General features: G+C 43.9%; 1 long non-coding RNA gene across 1 annotated transcript; it reads right to left on the bottom strand.

The window, feature by feature from the left end:
* Positions 1–11,156: 11,156 nt before the first annotated feature.
* Positions 11,157–19,068, bottom strand: LOC111557247. The gene is made up of 3 exons (XR_002737103.2): positions 18,358–19,068; positions 18,157–18,263; positions 11,157–11,424 (listed from the first exon to the last, which is right to left on the bottom strand). It is a non-coding gene; the product is annotated as an uncharacterized LOC111557247 (long non-coding RNA).
* Positions 19,069–26,863: the final 7,795 nt, after the last annotated feature.

Here is a 26,863-nt window from a genome sequence, read left to right as displayed (position 1 = left end):
TATTGTGGATATGCTAATTCATCCAGCCAATCAACAAACATTCCAGAGTGTTCACCAGGTAATAGGTGCCTGTTGAGCTCCCGGGACCCAAAGGTGAGTAATCTCTTATCTCCAAGGAGCCCATGATTTAATTTAACAGTCCAATGCTTTTGTAAAAATATGTGTTTATAGTGGAGAATTCTGAGAAGGCTAAGAAGAGAGGCTAAAAGTATAAAAATGTGCCTCGTAAGATAAACAAAATGTAAATATTTAAAAAAAATGGATTAGTGGGACAGATTTCCGAAGAGAGAAAAACAATACGTGTCAATATCAGAAAAAGTGTTGAATTTGTTTTGTTTTGTTTTTAAATCTTTATTTATTTTGGAGAGAGTGAGAAAGAGAGAGAGAGAGAGAGAGAGGAGGTGCAGAGAGAGGGGGGGGCAGAGAATCCCAAGCAGGCTTCGCACTGTCAGCGCAGAGCCCAGCGCAGGGCTTGACTCATGAACCGTGAGATCATGACCCAGGCCAAAATCAAGAGTTGGACACTTAACCCACTGAGCCACCCAGGTGCCCCTCAATGGTTTATTTGAACAATAAAATGCCAAAACCTTTGTATAAGAGAGTGTGAAAAATCCCCTGCACTGTCCGGATTCTCTGCCTTGGGCTCGGAGACAGAAAGGGGGGACTTGGGGTGTCACTGAGGTGGGTGCTTCAGAACAAAGGGGTGGCAAGAGACTAGCAGGGCTGGCCATTCTGAGTGAGGCTGGAGGGGCCGACCCCAGGGAACCAGATTCTTCAAGTGCAGTGTGTAATTTCAAAGGCCCCTGGTCTAAGCGAGGAGCTACAATATGTAATAGCAAGACACACTGAGAATTAACATGGATACGGATCTAGAACAAGTGCTAAGTGTTTTTATAGAGGCTGTAGGATGGGCAGGAGCCAGTAAGGGAAAACTTGATTCAGACACACTAAGAATTGGTGCAAAATGCATTGGAAGGGGTCATCAGCTAAACAGTTCTTGCAAGTTTGTATCTCGTTTGCATAATTGACCAGTAAACATATCTAATGTATACAAGATGCCATATGCAAGACATTGCACTTGGTCGCAAGGGACGGGAGTGCAGCAAGAGAAACCTGGACTCATCTCTTAAGTAGATTTTGATCCCTTTAAGCAAATTCAGAGCCAATCTACATCAACGGTTTGGAACCGTCTGGTCTAATGATGAGAGGAAACTTTCAGGCCCATTTCAGGAATAAAAATATAGAGGAGGCAGAACATATACCAGAGGCAGGGGATGGGTAGACGGGAGATTGGAAGAAGGTAGTCAAAAGGTGTAAGCTTCCAATTGTAAGATAAATAAGTACTAGGGATATGATGTATGACATGGTGATTGTAGCTAACACTGCTGTGTGATGTATAGGACAGGTGTTAAGACAGGAGATCCTGAGAGCTCTCATCCCAAGGAGAAAATTTCTCTTTTTCTCCTTCTTTCTTTTGATTGTATCTATATGAGAGAATGGATGTTAGCTGAGCCTACTACAGGAACCACATCACAATGGATGTCAACAGACCATCCTGCTGTATGCCTTGAACTTCAACAGTGATGTGTCTCTGTTATTTCCCAATAAAACTGGAAAAACACGTAGGAGGGAGACGTCACGTCGGAATAAATGGAGCATTTCGTTTGTAATCAAAGGTTCTATCCCTTAGTAGTTGCGTTCCTTCACGCAATTCTCCATGAGCTCGGCAACTCGGTTTTCTCGTCTGTGAAGCTGGAGCGTTAATACCCATCTCTATAGATTAAGGTTCCTCGGTTGCAAGCAACACAGAAGTGGAGCATAAGAAGCATAAACATAGGGCAGTATTGCAAGGATGTCGTGGAGGGCACAGAAACAAAAGGAAGACCCGAGAAACATGCTCGTAAAGAACAGGAACCAGGGTCTCTCCTGGGGTCAGGGTAGCAAGAGCTAACAGATGGTCGTGTCAAGGAAATACTACTGAAATTAATGAGGTCCAACATCTTTTTCTTCTATCCTCGCGTATTCTGTTCAAGGTTCAATGCTTTAGGAGGGAGAGAGACCACTTGGCCCACTTGGATCCCGCGCTCACCCTGGGGTGAGAGGTGGGTGGGGAATCCTAATAGCTCGACCCACCGGGATGGTACATGTGGCAAAGGGGTTACATCCTGAACTGAAGTCAAACCGAGGTTAACAAAGAGAGAAAAAAGCAAAAACCTACCACTCTTCAGCACAGGGAGGGTAGGCACTTGTACTGGGGACCGCTGTGTGGGCTTTCCTGTTTCTCCCGCAGCAGGTGCCCCAGGCACCCACTTGGATGCCCTCGGTACCCCCAATCCTGGGCATGCAGCTTCTTAACTGCCTTTCTCACCTGAGGGCAACCTCAAGGTAATTGCATTAAAATGCATTCATTTTGCAGACTAGAGTCCACTGGCAGACTGTGCTCTCTGGAGGGCACTGTTTCATCAGCACAATGGGGAAGGCTCCCATGAAAGGTAGAGGCAGTGGAAAACCCAGCTGTGGGCGGTAAGACGCCTGGTTATCACAGGCCGGGTATCCAGAGATGAGGAAAAAAGAAGGTAAGCACAGTGATGAGCGGGGTAGAAAGTCCTCAGTGTCAGCAGGGGGTCTGCACCTGCAGCATCTGTGGTAAACAGGCCACGGTGTTTCCAGCAGTGAAAGAGTTGGAGGGCGGATGTACATGTTACTTAACTTTATCACCAAAGACAATTAAAAAAAAATCTCCCAGGAGACGTCCTTGGTCAGTTGGGGTCCAAGCACGATCCCTTGCCCGGTTTCCAGATGGAAGTCCATCGGTTGAAGGGAAGGTCTTCCTGAGAAGGGACCTCACGGTGATGTGCTAATTACGTGCACTGGTGGGTTCCGCCATCTTTCTCCGAAGGGAGCTGTGGCCACGCAGTAGAGCAACTGAGCACGGCGGGAAGCAGAGTCCTTCCTTCCTTGGGACCCAGAGCTCAAGAGAACACGGATACCAGAGAACCCAAAGACTAACATGCCTCTCTTGCCAGTGATATGGGGGCTTGGGTGGCCAGGTGGAATCCAGAGCCCTGGGCGAAGTCCACTTCAAAGGGAGCTCCAAGTGGAAGGCAGCGATTCAAGCCAAGTAATGAATGGATACTTGGGCAGTGGCCAAGAGCTTAGCTGGAAGAAGCAACGTTGGAGCGTTAAACTCCAGGAGGTCTGGGCAAGGGGCACGTGTGCAGGCACACCAAAGGGAATGCGTGCCAACCACATACCTTTGCACCTCCCACGGTGGCCAGAAAGCCACCGGCACAGAGGAACCAGTGAACGAGCAGTGGACCAGACGATTGTATCAGTGGAGGAGAGCCACTCTCCTTCCTCATCCATGGCAGTTGACCACTGGCAACTGCGTGGTAGGCTTTGCGAGTGCAGACGGGTCACCCGTCCTGCTAGAGGGACCCTCCCATCTAGTGCTCTCCGGGCACCTCCCTCCCACACCTGCAGACACCGCGTGGTGCGATCATCTGTCCACTCCAGATTTTGTTCTGATTGCGTTCTGCTTTTTTCTTTATTATCATTGTCCTGCTGGAAATTAGGAAGTTTTGAGATTATTTCTCAAGCCGAATGCAGATGGGGGAATAAATTTACCTGCGGGCACACCTTCGGTTACACAGATGTAGATCAGAAATATTCGGGTTTTATTTTTTTCCGTCCTTGCACTCTTAATTTCCTCTTTGACTATATAGTAGTTTGTAGGAGCGTTTTTAAGCGTACAAAAATGGTTTTCCTTAAATTATTTTCATTAGTTTCCTGTTTTATTAGGTTCCTAAATGAGCTGTCGCTGTGGCTCTAAAGGTCATCTCTTGTTTAATAAACACACGAGGATGTCTGTTTTCTCCTTCTAATGTTGTATCTTTTAACAGCTATTTTCCTGATTATTTGTTTCCTGAGTTTTGCAATCTAGGCTTCATTTTCTTCACCTTAGTCTTTTCTTTACTCTTGTGATTTGAAAGTGGAGGCACATTTAAAATTTTACCAGCAGTTAGCTGAAACTTTTAAACTAAATATTGCATTAGCCTAATTAAGATTTTAAATGGTAGGAATTTTCTCCCTTTATGCAGTGTGAGGCATTTGCCGTTACTTTTTCACTTTCTGCCGCATTTCCAGTTTCCTTCAGCCGTTCCTGTATTTTAAAGTACTTTTTCATCGGGCACCTGATCTCGGCTCAGGTCATCGTCTCATGGTTTGTGGGTTCGAGCTGCGTGTTGGGTTCTGTGCGGATGGCACGGAGCCTGCTTGGGATTCTCTCTCCTCTCTGCCCCTCACTTGCTTGTGCGCACGCTCTCTCTCAAAATAAATAAACTTAAAAAAAAATACATTTTCTGTTACAACTCGTTTATTCTTTATATTGTGAAAAGTGTTTGGTTACCTGTAGGTGTTTAATCATTTCAGTGTCTGCTTCCGGGCTTAATCTGTCATGAACTCACTGTGGGTCTCTTTTGATTTTCTTAATGATCCAGAGCAAAGGTCCTCAAACTACGGCCCGTGGGCCAAATCTAGCTGCCGCCTGCTTGTGCGTGACCCCTGAACTAAGGGTGGTTTTACGTTTTTGTACGATTTTTAAAAATCAGAAGACAGGTACTGTTTCACGACATATGAAAATCATGTGAAAGTCAAATTTCGGTTTCCCCGAATCCAGATTTGCTGGCACGCAGCCACGCTCACCGTGTACGAAGGCTGCCTCAGTGCTCCAGACGCAGAGCTCATTAGTTGTAGGGGAGACCTTGGGGCCCACGGAGCCTACAATACGTGCTCTGTGGTCTTCCACGGGACACGTCCGGCTACCCCTGGTCTGGCCCAACGATCGGAGCCCCTTTCCCAGTAATGTACGTGAAGGATGATATTTATGATGTCGTGTGGGAACACGAGCCCATCCCACGCACCCAAGTTTGCCCGAGAGGGAGGCCCACGACTTTCGTGACCGCCACGGGGATCGACGGCGTGTCAAAAACCGCCTTTCGTGTCACCCTCATGTCTCCATCCTTCCCCGTCGGACACCTGGGAATCCGAGGGGGCAAGAGCTCTCTCACTCCAGGGGCAACCGCAAATCTCTCCTCATTTATTATGCTTTTGAAGAGTCAGTTGCCACGCGCGATGCGACGCGTCTCGGGACACCCGTGTCACCTGGAGGGTCACGCAGGATCCTTGCTTGAAAAGCTGTTTTCGGGCGCTGGCTTCAGGAAGAGCCACGGGGGGCCATGTTTTCTGTGACGTGACACATCTGAATGCATCTCTCGGGTGGTTGCCTCTTTCCTCGTACCATTAAACGAGACGTTCTCAGGCTGTTTTGTCGGCCGTAGCGCATTCGTGACGGACAACGTTTACACATTGGCACACTCTCAAGGAAGACCTGGCTCCCACGGACGGTCTCTGGCCCTGCCCGGGAAGCAGAAGGCACCCTTGCTCCTCACCTGGAGGTTTCTGTGTTGGACAGTCACTAAACGGACCAACGGGCCTGTGCTCTGGTACCAATGATGAAGGGGAGAGGACAGCAGCCGCGAGAGCCGGAGGAGGAGAACCAAAGGGCCAGGGACGTGGTTTCTGAGAAGCAGCACATCCAAGGGGGGGAAGGGGAGCTTGGAGAAAGGGAGAAACCTTCCCAGTAGGGGAAATAAAACACACGGAGGTTTACTCATTTAATGACCGAGGAGCACAGGGTGGGTGAGGAACCCGGAAGAACTCAGCATTCGGGCTCCCGGCCTGGGGCCTGGAGGAGGCCAGGGCTTTGTGGGCCACGCCTGGACCTTCATGGGACGTGAAGCCATGAGGGGGGCTCGGGGCAGGAGGAGAAGGTCAGGGTTGGTGGGGGGATGGTCCGCAGGCTGATGTGCCCATGTCACCCGGGGCAGGTCACCCGGGGGAGGTCACCCAGGGGAGGTCACCCAGGGGAGCCCTGAGGAGGGCTAAGTTGGAGAAGGCGAAGGCGCGGGCAGGAGGCGTGGGAGAGGCGAGGGGCTGCAGTGGGCCTTGGGGCGGAGGGAGGGCCAGCCCGCAATGCTGTCGGCCTTCCTCCCCCTTCAGGCTCCACAGCCTGTCTGGCAGCAGGAAAAGGGAGTCGCAGAGCTGCAGACGGTGGGGAAGATGGCAGGGGTGAGGCGTCTGGCACCCGCAGCCACTCTTGGATGCCTCCCCCCACGACTCACTCACCACACCCTGCTTGTGTCCTGGGGGCGCCCAGGACGACGCATGAGCGTTTAACTGACCTGTTTCTTTACTTGTTGACTGTCTGCATCACTTTCCCGTGGCCACTGTAACAGAGGACCTCGAACTTCCAGCGAGCTTGGTTCTGGAGGCCAGGCGTCCTGAATGCACGTCAGTCCCTGAGATCAAGGAGGAGAGCGCGTCTTAAGGCCCAGCTCCCAGGGCCGTGGGTGTTCCTTGGCCAGTGGCGGCATCCCCGGGTCGGCCTGTGCAGGGACATCCTTCCGCCTCCCCCTTCTGGGGACAGTCCTGATGCACTCAGGGCTCATCTGGGCGATCCCCGATAATCTCCCAGCTCAAGATCCTTTGTCACACCTGCCAAGTCCTTCTTCACGAGGAAGCACTCAGGGGGCCCGGAAGTCAGGACGTGGATGTCTGTTGGGGGGCGGGCAGAGGGGCCGGCCATCTTCCTCCCAACACAACACCTTTCTCTCTAGCAGCTCCCCTCCAGGAGGACCGGCCCTCTGCCTGTCACATCCTCCCTCCACCCCAACACCAGCCCAGCCGTGGCTCAGAAGGGTGCATACAGAGTCCTCAGGCTCAGTAGCAGGATAAAAATGTCACTTTCTTTGACTGGTTTCCCTACAACATCTCCAAAGACGGTAAAGAGGAACTTTCCACATGTGAGAGTCTGGCGGATATTTCCGGGTAGGCTCTCAGCCTCGATGATGGAAGATAGGAGCTCGTGATGTCCGTAGCACCTGGAGTTGCCGTCTTTGAGAGCGGGTGGGGCTGGGGGGCCCAGGAGACCCTACCCCCCTCACGGTGTGCCGGGAGGTGAGCCCGCCCCGGTCACCTGTCCTTGCCCCTCGGCCCCGCGCCTGTGAGGAGTCAGGGGACGGTGCGTGGCGAGGAAGCTTCTCTCACTGCGATCCTGTGTGCGCTCGCTGGTTTGCCAGTCAGCGGAAGCGAGAACAACATTAACCCACGTGCAGGGCGGGGTTTTCACCAACATTCAAGCACAGCCAGGTCGTGGACGGTGGTGGTGAGAGCATTCGAGCCGAGCACGAGGCTGGGGTTACTTCCTGGTCATCTTCGATCCCCTGTCGCATATGAGGTTTGCATCAGAAACAGAAATAGCGCCTCACTTCTGTTCTATGTACTTCTGTGCCCGGGGACGGCAAAGACACCTGAGGCTCGCTGATTCTGCATGTTTGTACTTTTTAGCAGTGTCACGAAAAATATCGAAGTTGACGATGACTCTGGAAAACATTGACGTGCCATCTGAGAACGCTTTCTTGTAGCTACCCAGTCGAATTTTAAACCTAAATTAAAGAGGACTTGAAGAGATTTTAAGTTCTTCCTCATTATCTTGTGAATTATAAGAGCACTTTGCTTGGCTTATTTTGATCTTGGAAAGAGATCTAGAATCTCATGACTTCTTGATGAATTGAGAACCCGCACTCAATAGCTTTTTGTTTTGGTTTGGTTTTTTGGTTTTTTGTTTTTTTCCTCTTGCGCGTGGGGCCTCTCTGTAAATACTAAAGCCGAACCGTTCACCAGGCCACAGCTCACCTGCAAGGAGGTCAGCTTATAACTGCAGAATGTCAAGGACATGGGAATAAATAGTTCCAGTCTCGGGCGCCGTCTATGTTGCCTCCATTTCAATACCATGCGGAGGTGAGCAGACGCAGCTCTTGAAATACTAAAGCTATGGACTAGCCAACTTCTTTAAGAGCAATGCTTCCATAATTTAAAAGAAGGTAAGACGTGTGCTGCTCCAGCTCGAGAAAGTGGGCTTTGGAAACAACCTCATCACAATTAGCACCGTCAACACCATAATGGGCCATTATTTGTGCCAAGCACTGTGCTAAGCGCATTGCACACACACTCTTATTAAATTGTAATAATATTCCAATTGACATCCCGTTTTTAAGGAAGCTGAGACTCAGAGAGATCAAGTACTTTTTCTGGAGTAACACAGCCAGGAAGGGAGGCGGCTCGGGCTTCAATCTGAAACGTCAGACTCTGGAGTCATGAAACCTACCCAGGAGGCCCGCGTCGTGTGATCGTAGGAAGACATTCCTCTTGCGAGCTGCCTCGAGCCAAACGCGGGTTGCTTCTTTGAAATACACAGAATCCACAAACAGAAACGCGTAACTTCTTGCAACTGTTTTAATTTGACAGTGAATGGGCAAGCCTGATCTCTTCCCATGCTTCTCCAGAAGCAGGTTGGTCCTGCCACCATCTTGAATTTAGAATATCCACGCAGTACCCACCTTTTTTATTGATCACCCTCACATTTTCATAATTTCAAAGACGAGCTAAGTTATGTCTGGTTGTTAACCTTTGTCACTACTAAATTCCTACCTCATATGTGCCAAAGGCATTCTGAGCTCTGCATTCCAGAACTGGATTCCATTTTGAGCAAAGAGGAAATAGTTCCTGAGGCAGTTAAGGTGACTTAGCTGACTGAAGTCACTGAGTTCATGAGAAACGGGCAGGATTTGAACCCAGACTGTGTTTATTCCAAAGTCTATATACTCTTCTCACCAGGATGAGAAAATATTATTTTCAATGTGTAAGAAGTGAAAAAAAATAGCTTCTTCTCGACACGATTCGCTTACCTCTACTGTTTTCAAACCTTTGGTCTAACAGCATTCTTCTGAATTTTGACTTTGTCCTAACTCTGCTTTATGGTTAAATTTGAAATCTGAGTTAAATAATACATGGTAAAATAAAATTACAAGCCATAAAACTTTTTTCCCCCTGGAATCATAAAGCTTTTTGAACTGGGTCAATGCCTTCGCCATTGGAAATCACAGATAAACCGTACGGAATGCTAACCAAATCCCACGGCTCTTCAAAATTAGAAACTGTGTCTTATTTACTTTTATTTCATTTATTCTGATTCTCAGGGTTCTACGTGGTTCCTGGCTCACCATGTATGTTCAAATATTTGGTGAATTTGATAAGAATTCTGTTAACTTTAAGGTATTTGGGATGAGATACCTGGCTATGGAAAATTAACAGCGTGAAATGATATTTTAACATTTTAATTCCCAGGAGAAATTTAGGAAACCATTTTCATTGCATTAACAACACTATCTGGCTTAGAGATTCTTGGATGTAGTAAAAATGTGGACAGAAACATTGAAGGCGTTTTGTTTTGTAAATGACGAGACGAATAAAAACAGTGGCAAGAGGTTATTCAGCTTGAGAATTCTATCGATCCCTATCTCCTCTTATACTATAATAGTCTGGGCTCTCAACTAACTTTCTCTGTCCAATTACAGAGAGAAAGAAAGAGAATGAGTATCTTTAGGCTTTCAGTAGTGAAGTCCCGGTATAAGCTTCAGACCTACTGTTTCACATTTACCACAGAAATTACATTCCCACGGACAATTTGAAAGCATTTTACAAAAATTAATTACTTAAAAATGCATTGCATTTAAACATCTATTGCCTGCTCTGACTACTTTAAAGTTCCTTTAAGACATTTTCATTTATCTTTACAACTCTCATTGAAAACAACAAAAAAGTGGTGCTTTATACAGTTTTGAGCCAGCAAACTTGCTGAAGAAATGACTGTATATTCACTGCTAACTATATATATATATATATATATATATATATATATACACACATATATATGTATATATACACACATATATATATGTATATATACATGTATATATATGTATATATATACATATATATGTGTATATATATATACACACACACATATATATACATATGTATATATGTATATATATATACACATATACATATATACATATATGCATATATACACTTTAATTTTTATCACAAAGGTACATTTTATCTCTTCAACTTGCTTAATCCAAATACTGAAGAAAACCCTCATTTATTACCATAACAACAACAAACAGAATATTAAAAAGATATTAACCCTTATTTAGCCCATTTCGTTTTTAGATTTACAACAATCATTTCCTTTCCCATGGCTCCATGGTGAGACTTTTACTCCTCAGTTTCCCTAGTACTTTTTTCTCTTTTTCTCCCCCCGCCCCATTAATTTGTACTCAATGGTAGAGGATGATTTTAATGTGACTCTTTTTTAAAAAAAAATTTTTATGTTTATTTATTTTTGAGAGAGAGAGACACAGCATGAGCATGGGAGGAGCAGTGAGAGAGGGAGACACAGAATCCGAAGCAGGCTCCAGGCTCTGAGCTGTCAGTACAGAGGCCACGAGGTCATGAACTGAGCTGAAGTTGGATGCCCAACCGCCTGAGCCACCCAGGCACCCTGATGTGACTCTTAACCCACCAGTCCTGGGAGGGCTCGATGTTGGCCCACAAAGGACTTGAACACCATGGCAGGTGCTTTGGGCATCAGCAGGGCCAGCCCATGCATGGCTGTGCCACTCAAGGATGGTGTCATCTTGCTGGGGAGGCAGGACATAAAGACATACAAGATGGAATGATAGCAGCTCCCACAGGACACGAGAATTTGGAAGGCTATGGGTTCACGCGCTCAAATGCCAGAAGGGTGAGGATCGCCATGGCTGGAGAGAACGTTTATGCAGGCTGGCACTCTTACTGTTGGGGGGAAAGAAATGAAGGGAAATAAAAGAAACAAAACAAACGGTAAAGAAAAAAACCAGACAGACAGAAAAATCAGCCTTAAATAACAGAGAACACACTGGTGGTCACCAGAGGGGAGGTGAAGGGAGTGGGGGAAATAGGAGGGGGGCTGGTTAAGAGCACACTTGTCCTGACGGGCACTGAGAAATGTGTAGACTTGTTGGGTCATATCGTACCCCCGAAACTAATATACCACTCTATGGTAACTCTACTAGAACAAACAAAGTAAACAACAAGAAAATTCATGTTTTCTATTTATCCTCGATCTCACAAGGACCAGTGCAAGACCCTCTGTTACTTTCTGAGCATTATTATATTAACGAATTCAAGAAGAAATGGTGGAAAAGACAGCACGTGTGAACACATGTTTATTACGATCTCAATTTGATTAGCGATTAAGACCGGCCCTCCGAAGAAGGTTGCATGTTTGGTCGATTTGTTCGTTTTGTGGTTGTTTTCTCTGTCTGCTTCTTGAAGTTTCTGGGGTGGGGGGGGCGGATTTGGAGATCAATAGTGCATCAATAATGGCTTCAAGTCTCCAAAATCTTGAAATCATTTTTCCAGCTTTATTAGAATCTCGATTTCTCTTCCCATTGAATGACAAAAGAACATGTGCCCCTGTTAAAAAAAAAAAAGAAAGTTTTTGCCAGCAATTTTGCTAATAAGGTAATTTTAGCCGATCAGATGTCTGAAAGAGGTGAATAGTATTACCCGGGGACCTTTTGCCCAAGTAGAGGCCTTCTTGGACTTCTTTCCTCCTAGTGATTAAACTGAAAAGTATGAGCTAAGCCAAATGTTGTAGATCTGGAATTCACTAAATTGCTTCCTCTGACTTCTTTATTTTTCAGTCAGTAATAATTTGATTATAAATTGAACTCAATCGAGCAACGTACAAATACGTATTCTGAACCGATTTCTAACTACCAAGATATGTTTTCACCTGAAAAGCAGGATGCGGGTGTCCAATTATGCACACGTATTTATTCTAACTCGCGTGATTAAAACGACAAAATGAAGGAGTCAAGTAAACCTTCTTGGGTCGAGTGGAAAACACATTGCGAACTCGAGAGAGGGAGAAGGAAAGAACGCAACTGTGATTAATAATGCTCATTACTGAATTGTTCCTGTGAGCAGCACCACTTCAGAAGGTCCTGTTACTTCCTTTATGTAAGAAATGAGAGAAAAATAAGGGAGTGAAATACGGAAAGAGCTAATAGTTTGGTACATGTCTAAAGTTGGCTAAAAGTTTTTTTGTTTCGGTAACTTCGGGGCTCTCCTCTGGGCTTACAGTACATACCTAGGAGCAGACATACAGTAACTGAATTGTTTCAACTTATCCAAATAGCATTGAAATGGACCTAATTGTTGCACTAGAGGAAAACCCCACGTGTCCCCAGAGACTATTAGTGTCATTTAAAGGGCTAAATGTATCATAAAACCTGTCTTTAACAGAATAAAATTGTACAGACCAACACAATTTTAGCTAATGTTTTCCACATTTCTTGAAATAAAAAAAAAGGGTCAGAAAAGAAAGAAAGAGAGAAAGAGAAAGAAAGAAAGAAAGAAAGAAAGAAAGAAAGAAAGAAAGGGAATGCACAGTGGCTGTAAAGTAAGCCTATTGGGTCACTAAATTATTGGGAATATTTTAATTGTGTAGACCATCAAATATCTTTTTAAAACTTCACAGGATTTTGTAGCAAGGTACTTACAAGGTGGATTTGCATAAAATATTCCAATTCTACAAGATAAATGTTATGTTTCTCTCCTAATGTGGATTTGAACAAAAATGAAACCTAACTTCCACAAGGAATAGATTCAAACTTCTTCCATTTTATGCCTTCACAATGGAACTGAACTCTGTAGTGGGTTTCACTGATGCTTTATTTTCATTTTATTTTTTTGTTCTGGGGAAATACTTCCCCACGGTATTTTCTTATTGTTACATATGTTGTACCCGCTGAACGTGTGCTCTGCTCCCTTTTGAGTACAGTAAATAATGGTAGAGCTCTTCCAAAACAGAAAAAGGTAGAGAGAAAGGTTTAAGCGTTGCTTTTATTCCATCAAAGAGACAAAAGGATACTTCTTTTCTCTAAAGAAGTTCAGAGTATAATGGGGAAAAATCAAGAACAGAGACAAATAGTGAATCAAATCTCAATTGAAAGAACAAATCTTTCTATTTATCTGTCTCATCTTTTCAGCAGGGTTGTATATCAGCTATCAAGAAAGCTATTTCAAATAAGTTCTGCTCACATAATTGTTATTTTATAAGTTTAGTTGCTATGGTAATGCATGATGTAATCGTCTATTACCATCACAATCCGTTAGTTTTTCATACCTCGCCAGCATATTCTTTTCCCCGTTTTCTACCTTGGTCCTCTATGATCCAGGAAGAAAAACAAAACAAAATAAAATGATGTATATATTGTTTTATGCTTCTGAAAAGCCTCAGAATCAGGATATAATTATCCGTGTGTAGGAGCTTTGCGTACAATTGCGGAGTTTTAGATTTCCATGCGACCGCTGTTATCATCACGCGATCCTCATTAAACCACGCGTGAATGGAAACAATTGTCATTTCTTCATTGTTTGCTGTTAAAACAAACGTGCAACGTGCACGTTCCCAGAAGATAGGGACCACATGGCAAACCGGTGCCTGCGGGACGCCCGTGCTGAGGGAGACAGGCTGGTTGGGGGGCACAGTTTTGCCATCCGCCAGAAGAGGAGCCCGGCCAAAATAAAAACAAGAAAGCCTCTGGCAATCCATTGTTCTCGGTGATGGGCTGCCTATGAGCTGTCAATCTAGAAGTGTCGTGAAATCATGTCACACCAGGAGTGTCAGGAGACCAGGAGAACACGTTAGGGAAGGTTCGTGCTATAAGGGAGGCTACGGTGATGCATTTTACAGTGGCATTTTGCCATGGCCCAAGGTCACTGTGACCTTCCCGGAATGACCTCAGAGTGCCACACACCAACGGCCAGTGCTGCCCACCCCAGACAGCCGGGAAGAAGGGGTCAGAGGACACCCACACTGGGCCATCGGTAGACAGAGAGGGCCAGCTGCCCCTGGTAGAATCGGCCTTGCTTTCTTCACTTCCACCAGCCACCCTCGGCCCGGGGAGTCGTTAATTCCACACGGCCCTCCCCTGTCCCCGTACGCGTCTTCATTCCAGCGCCGTGTGTTGGAGCAGATGTTGGGGCTTGTCACCGCCCATCTCCGCCATGTTCTTCCTTAAACCCGTGGTTCTCCTGCCTTTCTCCTCCACCTTCCCCACCTCCTTCCCAGAGGCCAGTAAGCAATTTTGATCTTCTTCTAGAATCGTGTTTCTGTGCTCCTGGCTCTGCTTTGCTTCTACCTTGGCTTCCTTGTCATTCTGCCATGTTTTCGCGTGAGAAGAGACCTCCTGTTTCCCTCTCTCCCTTGCCAGACTCTAAGCTTTGTGAAGCTGGGGACCATCTCTCACTCACACCGGTACCTCCCAGAGAGGGTCTAGCACCGTGTTTGGGGGTGGTAGCCAACTCTCCCTTTAGGAGAAAAGGAATCCAGTTCAAATCCCAGCCCTACGGTGTGCGTGCGCTTCTAAAGCAGGCTGTCCGCTTGCCATTGACAGATTGCGTGTGATGTCGTGTTCTTTTACGCACATGTACTCCCGTGTCTCATACACCAACCCCTGAACCCAGCCATCATTGTTTGGTTTTGTTTGCTATTATCTGGGGGCCAGATGTTTTTCAAATTGTAGAATTTAAATATATGCTGGCCCTGAATGAAGCCAGGCTCTGCCAGTTTAGGAAAAGCCCCCAGTGCCACGATTCCCTACCCTCTCGTATATTTTCTTTGATATATATCATAGAAAGGATTTCTGAAAGCTTCTGGAAAACACATAATAAATTCGTTGCTTCTCCTTTCTTATGGTTTTGTGCTATGTTTAGAAATATGAGAGTTCTGCTTTATTTTTGTATCCCCACGAGCGTGGTGGGGAGGTAGTATTTACTGAATGCAAGGACGAGGAGAGGGAGGGATCAAGGAAGGAGAAAGGAAAGTAGGGAAGAGGAAGGAAGGGGTGGAGGGAGGGAAGCGGGGAGGGAGGAGAAACAGAGCATCATTTCTAGCTTTTCTTTGCCTGCTGATCGGGTACACAGTACCTCCTCTCGGTTTCCAGACCCAGCGAACGTTCTCGTACTCCGAGGTTCTGCGCAACTCTAAGGGTTGTGACAAAGTTACGAGATAAGTTTCTAAAAAGAAAATTCAAAGGGTTCGTGTTTTAAAATGCAGCCATTACAGTCACGGCCCCACACTACCGTGGGCAGCGGTAATAACTCGCGTTTCCAACTCATTGATTTTCCGGCGTTTTAGGGCCAGTTACGCACACAAGTGCATTTGCAGTTCACAGATGCCCAACCTGCACTCCTTCATTCTCATTGTGATACTCTCTTCGCAAATGGTGCTTGGTGGCGCCCTTCCTTCTAATTGCTTTGAATTAAAAAGCAATTAGATGCTTACTAATTTCAGACGAGATTCTCTGGGTCAGGACTAAGACGGCCGCAGAGTCATTAGGAAATGTGCATTACAGATCTCCTCCCAATTCCAGCTGGCCCTCCTGAGAGCAGAAGGTCAGAGGCTGGTCCTGCGGGCGGCAGCCGTCTTTGCGATTGGCAGGATGATGCAAAAACTTGTTTGTGGTGGACGGCTCCAGATGAGGCCATCCGTCTTCCTCGTGTAGTCCTGAAATGAATCAAGGCACAGCCGGGACTTTGAAGCCACTATTCTGCGTCCTCGGGGCGCGGGGCCTGGCGGGCTCGCTGTGCGATGCTTGGGGTAACAACACTGCCTTTGTCGGACCCTCCACAGTTTGCAAGGGGCTTTCTTCAGTTCACAGAAAGGTCTTGTTTTTCTTTTTGTGTTTTCTGAGTTTGAGCCTGAAAGATCACATTTTGAGATGTTTTATGTTCCTCCCCATTTCACAGAAGAGGAAAGGAACCAGTTTTGGTGATCCGCCCAAACAGAAGCCTTTGGGTGGATCACCGGGTTGGACCCCAGATCAGGTCCTCAGACCCCGTGACTGGTTTGCTTCCATATACCTCATAATCCAGTACAAATGGAGTTACGGTCTTGACGGATTAAGTGACGCGTTGGCAAGAGACCCGTCCCCTCAGTGACATCTGGGATTCTTCAGTAAGCAGAGCCATGACCTGAACGGAATGTTATTTGTTGATATTTTAGTTGATTCAGAAAAGGGTCGGGGCTCTTCCTTCTTCCTTAGCTCCCGGAGATCTTAAAGAACATGTGAATAATTTCACCCGTGGCTAGATTTTGTGAGCACGTGGGTGGCACTCCCTTGCAACACGGGAATCTCCTTGAAGGACTGGATTTGGCAGAATTGCTCATCTCTCCAAAGCTGGGCTGAGAAGTGTCACCTTTATTTCCTTCCTTCCAATTTACATGCAGGAGTCATTTGGGGAGCTGATATCACGAGCAGCTCTTTCATTCAAATGCCGCATAGAGAAATTACCCGCAACCAACTGGCACACGGGGTAGATGAGTCACCCAAAGCGATTTCCCTTTTCCAAGAAAAATTTGCAAGCTTGTCAAGGCACATTTTCCCTCTCATTGCAAAATGTGCAGTGAAACAACATGTGTTCGTTCGTTTTTAGCTAGATATCTATGAATTGGTGCATTAATATCATGCCAGTTAAGGAACGAGACAGAAAAGAAAGTTAAAATATTCTTCCTGCAAAAAATTAGAAGTTAATGGTCAAAAAGACTATGCTGATATTTGGGACGGTATTGGAATCTTAAGAGTCAATATTAAAATTTACAAAAAAATTAAAGTTTTATTTATTTTTTTGGGGGGGGGGGGAGAGAGAGCGAGCACAAGCAGGGGAGGGGCAGAGCTAGAGAGAGACACAGAATCCAAATCAGGCTCCAGGCTCTGAGCTGTCAGCACAGAGCCCAATGCAGGGCTTGAACTCAGGAACCATGGGATCATGACCTGAGCCAAAACCGAGAGTCAGATGCTTAATTGACTGAACCACCCAGGTGCCCCAAGATTCTATGTCAAAAGTATTTAAGAATTCTCTTTAAACCTCAACCAATACTTATTTTGACCTAAAAAAATGAAACACACTTTCTTAGTTATAAAATTGCACGTAGAGGAAAAAACTGAAAATGTACAAAAAGATAAATAAATCAATAAAAAGCTTCTGTATGAGCCTGCTAAAATATTCCTGTATTTCCTTAAGTCTTTTCTCCATTTCAGCTTTTTTACGTGAGTTTTTCTTTTTCTTTTTTTTTTTTATTTTTTTTTTAATGTTTATTTTTGACAGAGAGAGAGAGAGACAGACAGAGCATGAGCAGGGGAGGGGCAGAGGAGGGAGACACAGAATCCAAAGCAGGCTCCAGGCTCCGAGCAGTCAGCACAGAGCCTGATGAGGGGCCTGAACTCAGACAGCGAGATCATGACCTGAGCAGAAGTCGGACGCTCAACTGACTGAGCCACCCAGGCGCCCCAAGTTTTTCTTATTTAACGTATCATTAAGTATATTCCATAGCATCAGTGGTCAAAGCTTATGTAACTAATGCTTATTTATGGACACTTACGTTATTTTTACATTTTTGCCATGATCAATAATCACAAAAACATACACATCATTTGTATATTATATTTTTTAGAAGTATTTATACAAAATATAAATATTTTATATATTCAAAATATATTTATAAAAATACATAAAATATAAGTATTTATATAAATATATGAAGATATATTTATAAAAATATGTAATATATTTATAAATTAATTTTCCCACCTCTTATTTCCCTGAGAAGGCAAAATTAAATTTTATTTATATTTATAGAATATACATAAAAAAGTTTTATATTCTTGTTTTGTAATCCAGTTTACTAATATCTTGTGGTTTCTTTCATCAATTTTATGGATGGACATTTATTTTCTTTTTTTTTTTTGAGGGAGACACAGAATCGGAAACAGGCTTCAGGCTCTGAGCCATCAGCCCAGAGCCTGACGCGGGGCTCGAACTCACGGACCGCGAGATCGTGACCTGGCTGAAGTTGGACGCTTAACCGACTGCGCCACCCAGGCGCCCCTGGACATTTATTTTCTATTCAGAGATCATATAGTTATTTTTGTATGTATTATCTTCTGTCTTTAATTTTTGTTTTTTTGGGTTTTTTTCCTTAATAATCTGGCCGACTCAGAATTTATTCCGGCGTATACCAGAGGGGGCTGTTTCTATTTTTTTTGCCTCAACTTGTTAATCATTCACCAAATAATACCTCTTTTTCTCCTCGTTTTGCATTGACATTTTTGTCAAATATAAAATTCTCATACATACCAGATTGTGTGTTTGGACTACCTCGTATTTTCATTGGCTTATTTTGGTTTTCAATTTCATTCTGATCAATACCGTTTAAGGGGTGAGACTCTTGCTGGAATTTAAGGCTGTCAAAAAAAAAAAAAAAAAGCTTACAGCTTAATTGAGAAACGAAATCCAAATAAACACACCCAAGTAGACGCCACTAGGTGACAGACTTACCACCTGGGTGGGTGTGACGAGACCACGCCTTGAACACGTAGCTCGATGTGGCAGAACCTGAAACATCCTCAAGAGTGGGTCGTGCAGGGGGACAGTGGGAGAGCCCTGTGGCTTTTGAGCTCGTGGAGGCAAGACACAGAGACTGTGGATCCGCGGAGATTTCAGTGCTGAGGTCTGGAAAAGCCGGAGGGGGCGTCTGCAGGGCTCGCCCGCCAGGCCCGGGGAACGCACACTTCGCCCTGTCCATGGATAATCGCAAACGTTTCCTTGCACAAGGTCAGCTGAAGTTTTAGACGCTTAGAAAATAGACTGGCGTGTAAGACGTAACGTGCATTTATGCAAAGTCATCATTTGCCCTGTTTTCCCTTCTTGGCCTTTACAAAGCACCCTCTATCCTATCGTCTGCGAGTGAGGACTTTCCATATAAGCGATGTCTCCGGGGGGGAGCTCGTGTCATACCCCTTCTTGTTTATTTTTCGGATACTTTCTACTCTGCGGGAATGTTCTCACTCACCAAAATGTCTCTGGGAGTATCCTACCACGGGGGAAGGTTTGCAAAATTGTAACCGTCAGTATCTTTCTCCACATGCCTTTCTAGCTCCCAGGTTCACACTGCGGTACAATCTTTGACCTTTGGAGGACGCTCTAGCTGCTAAGCCGACAAGGTATGCCACGTGGGTGGGAGCACCACTGACCTCATCAAAATTATTTTCAAAGCTGCTAGGTAGACCTACTGCCTGCTAGGACTGAATTGTCCCAGCGGTCTCTGTCATGGGTCCAAGACCTGGCATCACGGGAGGCTTCTGGTCCCTGCCTGCCAGGCCCCGGGGTCACATCACCAAAGTCTGCCACCTGTGCTTGGCGTGGGTTGCTAAGGGGCAGATGATTCAAGTCCAGGGTAGGATCTTTTTTCCTCTGCTCCTGTGTCCAGTAATGTTCCCCACAGGTACTGTGGTCGTCCAGGTCTAGAGTAGAGACAACCCAGAGCAAAAGCCCTCGCTGGCCCCCGATGCTCGTGTCATGGAAGTTGGAAGCAAGGTCCTCCTGTAACAGCATCCTCTGGTGGGTAGGTGGTCATCTTTCTCCAGAGTTTTTAAAGATTATTACTCAATGTTGGTAGGAGCCCTTTGTTTCAAATTACTTAAATTTTATTTCATTTAAATTGTTTATATTAATTCAAATGAAATAAGCCTTATTTTTTTTTTTATTTTTGGGGGCCAACGGACATAACTAAGATACTAGCTTGTCCGAAAGCTAAACTTTGCAACGAATCTAAGAATTCCATAAAACCACAGGCGCTGTGGCTCAGGCTCTCCCGCGGGGAAAGAAACTGCCGTTTTTAGAGGTGGGGGGGGATGATCTAAACCACAGCACAAGCTATTTCATGGTGTTTTGAAGCACTTCATAAGTGAATTTACTAAATTCAATTTACATGCTGAATCGCATCGTCTCCTGAAATATGTTCTATAACTTTTGCAATTGGCCTTACATCTCTAACTACTGGCGTTTATATTTCTGAGGAGTAAATCTCAAAACTATACAGTAACACGACTGATGTTTTATAACAACCTGGTTTTTCTTGCAGTTTTCCATTACTTGATTACTAAGGGTAGTATGTAGGTTTCTTATTTAGTTCTTTTCTGAATCAATCTCTCACTGGACACATTTTGGTTACACACTTGTTACTGTATTTCTAGCTATCTAGGTCAAAACCCATTTGTAGACGCCCTGTCTTTTACAACCAAGCCAGTTGCTTAATAGTCTGATTCACCAAAAGGAATATGGCATCATATGAGAAATAGACATGAAAAAGTTTCTTCCATGATTTCTGTTTTTCTGTTGGCTTTGAAAAAAAAAAATGCTTTATTTAAGATCTGAAGTGTTTTTGGCCCCTGATGCTTCAAGTATTTGTTCCTGCCTCAGTAATACAAAATATCACTGTTTAGATTTTTTCCCCTTTTTTATTTTATTAGCTTTAGCATTTTATCTGTCATTTTGCTGTGTTATCCACAATTTCTTTTCTTTTCTCCTAGCACTTCAAGTTTCATCTGTATAATGCCTTTTCAGTCCTTAACCCACCCCCCCCCCCGCTCAATCCACGTAAATCACGTTTTATTTCTGTCCCGGAAGGCCTTATGGTAATTAAATAATGGTGTTTCTTCTAATATTTCTAGGAACACTTTATTATTTTATACTAGACATATTAGATGCTGCGAATTGAAATGGACTTCAGGCAATCGCTTGCTTTCAATATTGGTCTGTCATTAGGTTATGTCTAAAGGACAAAATGAAGCATATTCTGTTTTCTGATGTAGTAAATGTAATTGAAGTTAAGGCTGTTTGCTCTTCTATGAAGGCAATGATACAAGCCGTAAAAGAATATATGAGGGTTTGTCCCTGTTAGCAAACTAGAGCAGATACCATACAATCATGTAAGGGTGCATCCGAAGTGGAACGGAGAATTTTGTTTGAAAAGGATCAAGTCATAGACTGAGATTCACACTCGAGACAATATTGATCTAAATGAGGGTGGGTTTATTTTAAAGAAAAGTGGAAAAGAGGTCTAGCATGCAGACAGTACCATGGGATGGGCCCGCCTAAGGAGAAGGGGTCACTCACACACTGGGAGTTGAACCTTCCCCAAGCCTGGTTTCCTCACTGGGAAAATGGTTAAAAGCCCTTCATCAGACCATTGTCGCGAAGATTAAGTGAGCAAATGTCAGTAAGCACCGGTGACTTCTCAAAAACATTCGGTTCCTTTCTTCTGGACCTCACAATCCACATTAAGGACGGGTGGAAACTGCAGTCTGACTTTCCTGAGGTTTTAAATTGTATGTAACAGCTGCAATCCCGTGCCTGCCTCTGGGCTCCCCGATTATCAAGCTACTTACTGAAGCCTCTGGAACGCACGCATGCGCACACGCACACCCTCCACCCAGGCACCCAAGCGGGCTCAGTTTTGAAAACTCCTAGGATTGGCCTTCAGCAGTGACAACAGTTTGAGCTGCGCTCTCGAGTCTCCCGGGACCATGTTAGCTTATGTTCCGGAAGGCTTAGCGACACCGAATTAGGATTTTGAGATAACGTATCTGCATATGTAGAGACGTGATGTGGCAGAAGTCCCTAGGAAGAGATAACTGTTGTTTTGCAAAATACTAGTAAAGATGAAAACTAGACATCATTGATGTAAGGTCTGAGAACTGTATTCTTTCAGGAAATAGTCCCAGAAAATCTGTTAACCTTCATTTTTTTTTTTTTTTTTTTTTTAGGTAAGACTATATAAAGTGATCATTTCTTTCACCTTGGTTGCTAAGAAGCTCCCAGATGAATACAATGGATAATTAAATGAGATTTTTTGAAAAATACTTTGTAAAACATAAATCGACATACAAATGCTACTGTAAGGGTATTTCCCTGAAATAATAAAGAGTCTTTCTGTTCTTAAATTTCTCTTTTTCCCAGTGTTTGTGTATTTTAAATTTTGAACATACTTTTGTATGTTTATGTCTCAATAACAAGAGTTTTATTTTATATGTATATGCTTTCTTTACGTTTGACATACTTTTAATGTTTTATATGTTTGTATTCACTTCACCAGTATTTGTGAAGTGCAGTGTGATTTATAAGTAGATAATATATAAAGCAACTTTAGAATATGTGAGAGTCAACAAAAGCAACAGTTACCCAAAATGAAGTCTCTTGATTCTCATTAGTTTGTTTCCAGCTTCAAGGAGATGTAATTGACATATGAAATTGTCTAAGTGCAGGGGTCCAATGTGATGGTTGCTACACATACATGTTGCAACGTGTTTACCAAAATATACTTAATCTAAGCATCTATCACATCAGCTAATTACCCTTTAGTTCTTATGGTTGCCATGGTGACAGTGCTCTGAGATCTACTCTCAGAGCGACTTCCAAGTGTACAACACAGGATTGTTAACGATGGCCCCCACTTGTGGGGTAGATGCACCGAATGTATCCGTTTTCTATCTCAAAGTCTGAACCCTTTGACCATCATCTCACTTCCCGCATGACCTCCTGGCAGCCATCATTTTACTCCCCATTTCTAAGAGCTCAGCTTTTTAAAATTCCATCTGTAAGTGAGAACACACAGCATTTGTTTTTAGAGGAACACTCTCAATACTCTTGTCTGGTTTTTTCTCACTTAGAATAGCGCCCTCAAATTCCATCCATGTTGTTGCAAACGGTAGGACTTCTTTTTTCATAACCGCACACGTATGTATTGTATATATTACGTACATATTCATATATGTTCATATTTTCTTTATCCATTCATCCATTAGTGATGGATTTATTTTCCTCTGGATAAACACCCAAAAGTGGAATTGCTGGATCGGCTGGTCTTTCTATTTTTTTATTTTATGAAGAGCTTCCATACTGGTTTCCACAGCAGCTGCCCCAGTTAATATTCCCACCAAACGCGCACGAGGGTTCGCTTTTCCCCATTTCCTCACAACCTCAGTGATCTCATGTCTTTTTGATGATAGTGTGTGGTGATATCTCACTGTGCTTTTGATTTTCATTTCTCCGAGGCTTACTGACCCTGAGCATCTCTTCATGCACCTTGCGCATTGGGATGTCTTTGGAAAAGTGTCTACTCAGGTCTTTGCTCATCTTACAATCAGATTATTGATTTATTTATGTATTTGCTATTGAGTTTTGTTAGTTGTTAACCTCTTATGAGACATATGATTTGCAAATATTTTCTTCCATTCCCTAGGCCGTCTTTTCATTTTGTTGATGGTTTCCTTTTCGGTGCAGAAGCTTTTACTCTGATGGGGTCCCACACCCTGACTTCTGCTTGTGTTGCTTGTGCTTTTGGAGTCAGATCCAAAAAATCATTGTCAAGACCAAGGTCAACATACTTTTTCCCTATGTTTTCTTCTAGGAGTTTTATGGTTTCAGGTTTCAGGTTTAAGGAAGTCTTTAATAAAATGTTCTTTCTTTTTTGTCTAGAATTTGACCAATCCAAATAGAATTCCATGGATGGAAATGAGTTGTCTCCAAGGCTCTCTGGACTTGAATAAACCTCTCAGAAATATTCTCTCTCTTCTTTTCTATGTGTTCATATTAGCTAGTCCTCCCTTAAATAAAAAAGCAAGTACTTTACTTCACAATAGAGTAAAAATATTCAGTTACATACTTTTCTTTATGATTTAAATGGTATTGAAATAAAGGATTGATTGTAGAATATTCTCTATGTTCTTATATCAAAAATTATGATCCCTGCAAGCTCTAATTTGAAGTGAGACATTAATAATAACACTCCTTAGCATTTGCATAGCACCTTACACTTTCAAAGAACTCAAAGATCATGAATTGGTTAATCTTCTCACTAGCCCGGTGAGGTAGGTCAACATTACCCTTCCTTTTGCAGACCCAGAGGTTAAGTGGCTTGCTCAAGGACCCAGACATTCCAGTGATACTTGAACCTGGAGCTTCATTTCTAATGTTTCCTGCTGACCACAGAACTCAGCTGCTCGATAGTAATAGATTAAAATATAGTAGACAAGAATAAATCGAAATGGTCTTTAGCTGTTCAGTGACAAAATAGTAAATAGTTAAATAGTAATTAGTAACTAGCAAATAGTAAATAGTTTTTGTCTTTATCTGCCCTGGAGTCTTTCTTTCTTTCTTTCTTTCTTTCTTTCTTTCTTTCTTTCCTTCTTTCTTTCCCTTTCTTTCTTTCTTTCTTTCTTTCTTTCTTTCTTTCTTTCTTTCTCTTTCTTTCTTTCTTTCTTTCTTTCTTTCTTTCTTTCTCTTTCTCTCTTTCTTTCTTTCTTTTTTTAAAAAGTTTTTAATGTTTATTTTTGAAAGAGAGACAGACAGAGCGTGAGCAGGGGAGGGGCACAGAGAAAGAGGGAGACACAGTATCTCAAGCAGGCTCCTGGCTCTGAGCTGTCAGTACAGAGCCTGACGGAGGGCTCAAACTCACGAACCTTGAGATCATGACCTGAGCCGAAGTCACGACTGGAGCCCAAGGCAGACACTTAACTGACTGAGCCACCCATGCGCCCTGACTTTTCTAAGGAAAACGTGGCTCATTTTGTAAAATTATAGTAATTTTAAAACAACTAGAAAATTGAACCGGGTTCTTGGTAGAAAGGTCAGTGTGAGGAAGAGAATGGCCTGCTTCCTTTTTAATAATTGAGTTAACTGAAAATTGGACTAGTTCACCAGGAGCACCTCTAGTCGTTTTCCTGGGGCCTCTGACAGTCTCCTCCTATCTAGAAACAGGCTTAAGCATAAGAGACGAGAGGCGGATGCTACTCACTCATCAGTGCCCAGAAGCTGCCCCGCTCTCCAGGGGCTGGGGATGACAGCCACCCTCTCTGCACAGTGACGCCACCGCTGGTGACTTCCCTGGGCCTCCACCTTCTGTGACTTGCAAAGCCGTCCCCACCTCTGCGTTCTCAGTGAAGGCCTTTCCTCGTCCTACTAAAACCCAAGAGTCCGATTTTAATTTTTCAAGTTTTCGAAAAGAATGTTGATCGGAGGCGTTTCTCCATCATGTGGGGTCTTGTGGCTTTTTGAGGGGGAACTCAGTGGATTCCTTTCTTCCACTAAATAAATGCCTTTCTGCTTATCAGGTGGGAATCATCAGTTTTTGATTTTTTTTTTCAACGTTTATTTATTTTTGGGACAGAGAGAGACAGAGCATGAACGGGGGAGGGGCAGAGAGAGAGGGAGACACAGAATCGGAAACAGCCTCCAGGCTCCGAGCCATCAGCCCAGAGCCCGACGCGGGGCTCGAACTCACGGACCGCGAGATCGTGACCTGACTGAAGTCGGACGCTTAACCGACTGCGCCACCCAGGCGCCCCTATAAAAATTTTTAAATACAAGATAACTTTTAGGAAAGTATTTAAGTAATTAACTATATGCTAAGAGTATAAAATTATTGTTAATACTGGAATATAGTGAAAGCAGTAAATGCTTTGTTATTTTTGGAAAATGTGGTACATGTTTTATGATGCAGCAATTCAAATGGCCATTGATCAGTTCAGTTTATGTCTGCTGCTTTGTCTCAATGGCTATCATAACTACAAAATAAAAAATCCTTCACCAAGATTCATCACTCCAAGTGAGAAAAATACATGATAAGCATTACTTACGTTATAATTGTTTTTCAAACCTACGTTCTTTGGTTTTCAAACTTGTATGCAAAGAGTTTGTTGAATTCTGGCTCCTCACCTTCCATATTCCTCGATCAATCAATTGTACCAGGAAACTCATAGGAAGATGTGTCTCTTGGTTTCCTCCTTGGCCAAGTTTTTGGGAAAGAACTTCTACGCACATCAGAGGATTCCAAGCTTCTAGCTTGCAGCTGGGGATTTTTTTTTTCAGATTAATGCATTTACATTATTCTTACCACAAATTACAGATTGGTGGTAAACAAATCACTTACTTCTTTCCGGATATTCACCAATATCTGTTTTTTTTCACTGAGCGGTGCTATCATTTTGCTAATGCAAAACTCTTTCAGTTTTTATGCTTTGGCTGAAATGACAGAAAACTTGACCCACAGTGGCTAACGTCACAAGGATATTAAACAAGCTATATTCTGGGAGGATCTCACAGGAAGGAATAGTCGCTCTGTGTTGTCATCAGGGACCTGGGCTCATTCTCGCTCCCCTTTCTGCCATCCTTAGTATATGCTTACTTTTCTGCTCATGCTGATACCTACCTCATGCTTGCAAAATGACTGCTGCCGCTCCAGTCATTCTGTACTCATTCACATGAGCATCCTGAACAGATAGAAATAAGGTAAAGGGTGGTGCCGGGTGGCGTGTGTGTGTGTGTGTGTGTGTGTGTGTGTGTGTGTGATTTCTCTTCTTTATTATGTGCTTGTTATTGTGGGCATTAAACTATTTCCTTTTAATCTAGCCGGGAAGAGCTCATAACAGAAGTAGGAGAAAGGTCACCTCTGCGATTTCTTCATGCTTAATCTGCCTGCATTTTGTAGCATCTCAAAGCAGTTCTCTTTCTTGACACTTTCAAGCCACTTGTCCATTTTGTGAAGGTTAGCTGGCAAATACCAGATAATGTCATGTGGATTGCACTTGACAAGATCTGGGGCCTCTGCATGCAAAAGTCCAGTCTGCCCTTAGGACAGCCCTGTGCTACATGTGTCATGGGCCCAGCTGATGGGAGCAGCCAGTGTCACTGTGCAGCACATACTAGGGACATTTATCCTCTTTCTTATGGATGGAAATAGGTATCTACCACAATGCCTTTCCAAGGCTTGTTTATTTTTAACCCCTGGAAGTAGGCATTCTGTTTCAGGAACCACACTCCCCTCCCCCCCCCCCCCCCCCCCAGGCTGAACAGCTAATTTCACAGGGCACAAAGACAAACTTTGACATGTGCTATTTCTACTGCCCGTGGAGTTCTACAGAACCTTCTCACAACACACAGCCTTAATATATATATACGGCTTGTCAATATCGTCACTTAAACTTGTCCCTAAAACACCAAAAAC

This window comes from Felis catus, chromosome D3 (assembly GCF_018350175.1).
Source record: "Felis catus isolate Fca126 chromosome D3, F.catus_Fca126_mat1.0, whole genome shotgun sequence".
In the NCBI taxonomy this organism is placed as follows: Eukaryota; Metazoa; Chordata; class Mammalia; order Carnivora; family Felidae; genus Felis; species Felis catus.
The sequence above is the reverse complement of the archived record's forward strand: the minus strand, read 5'-3'. Positions and strand labels throughout refer to the sequence as shown.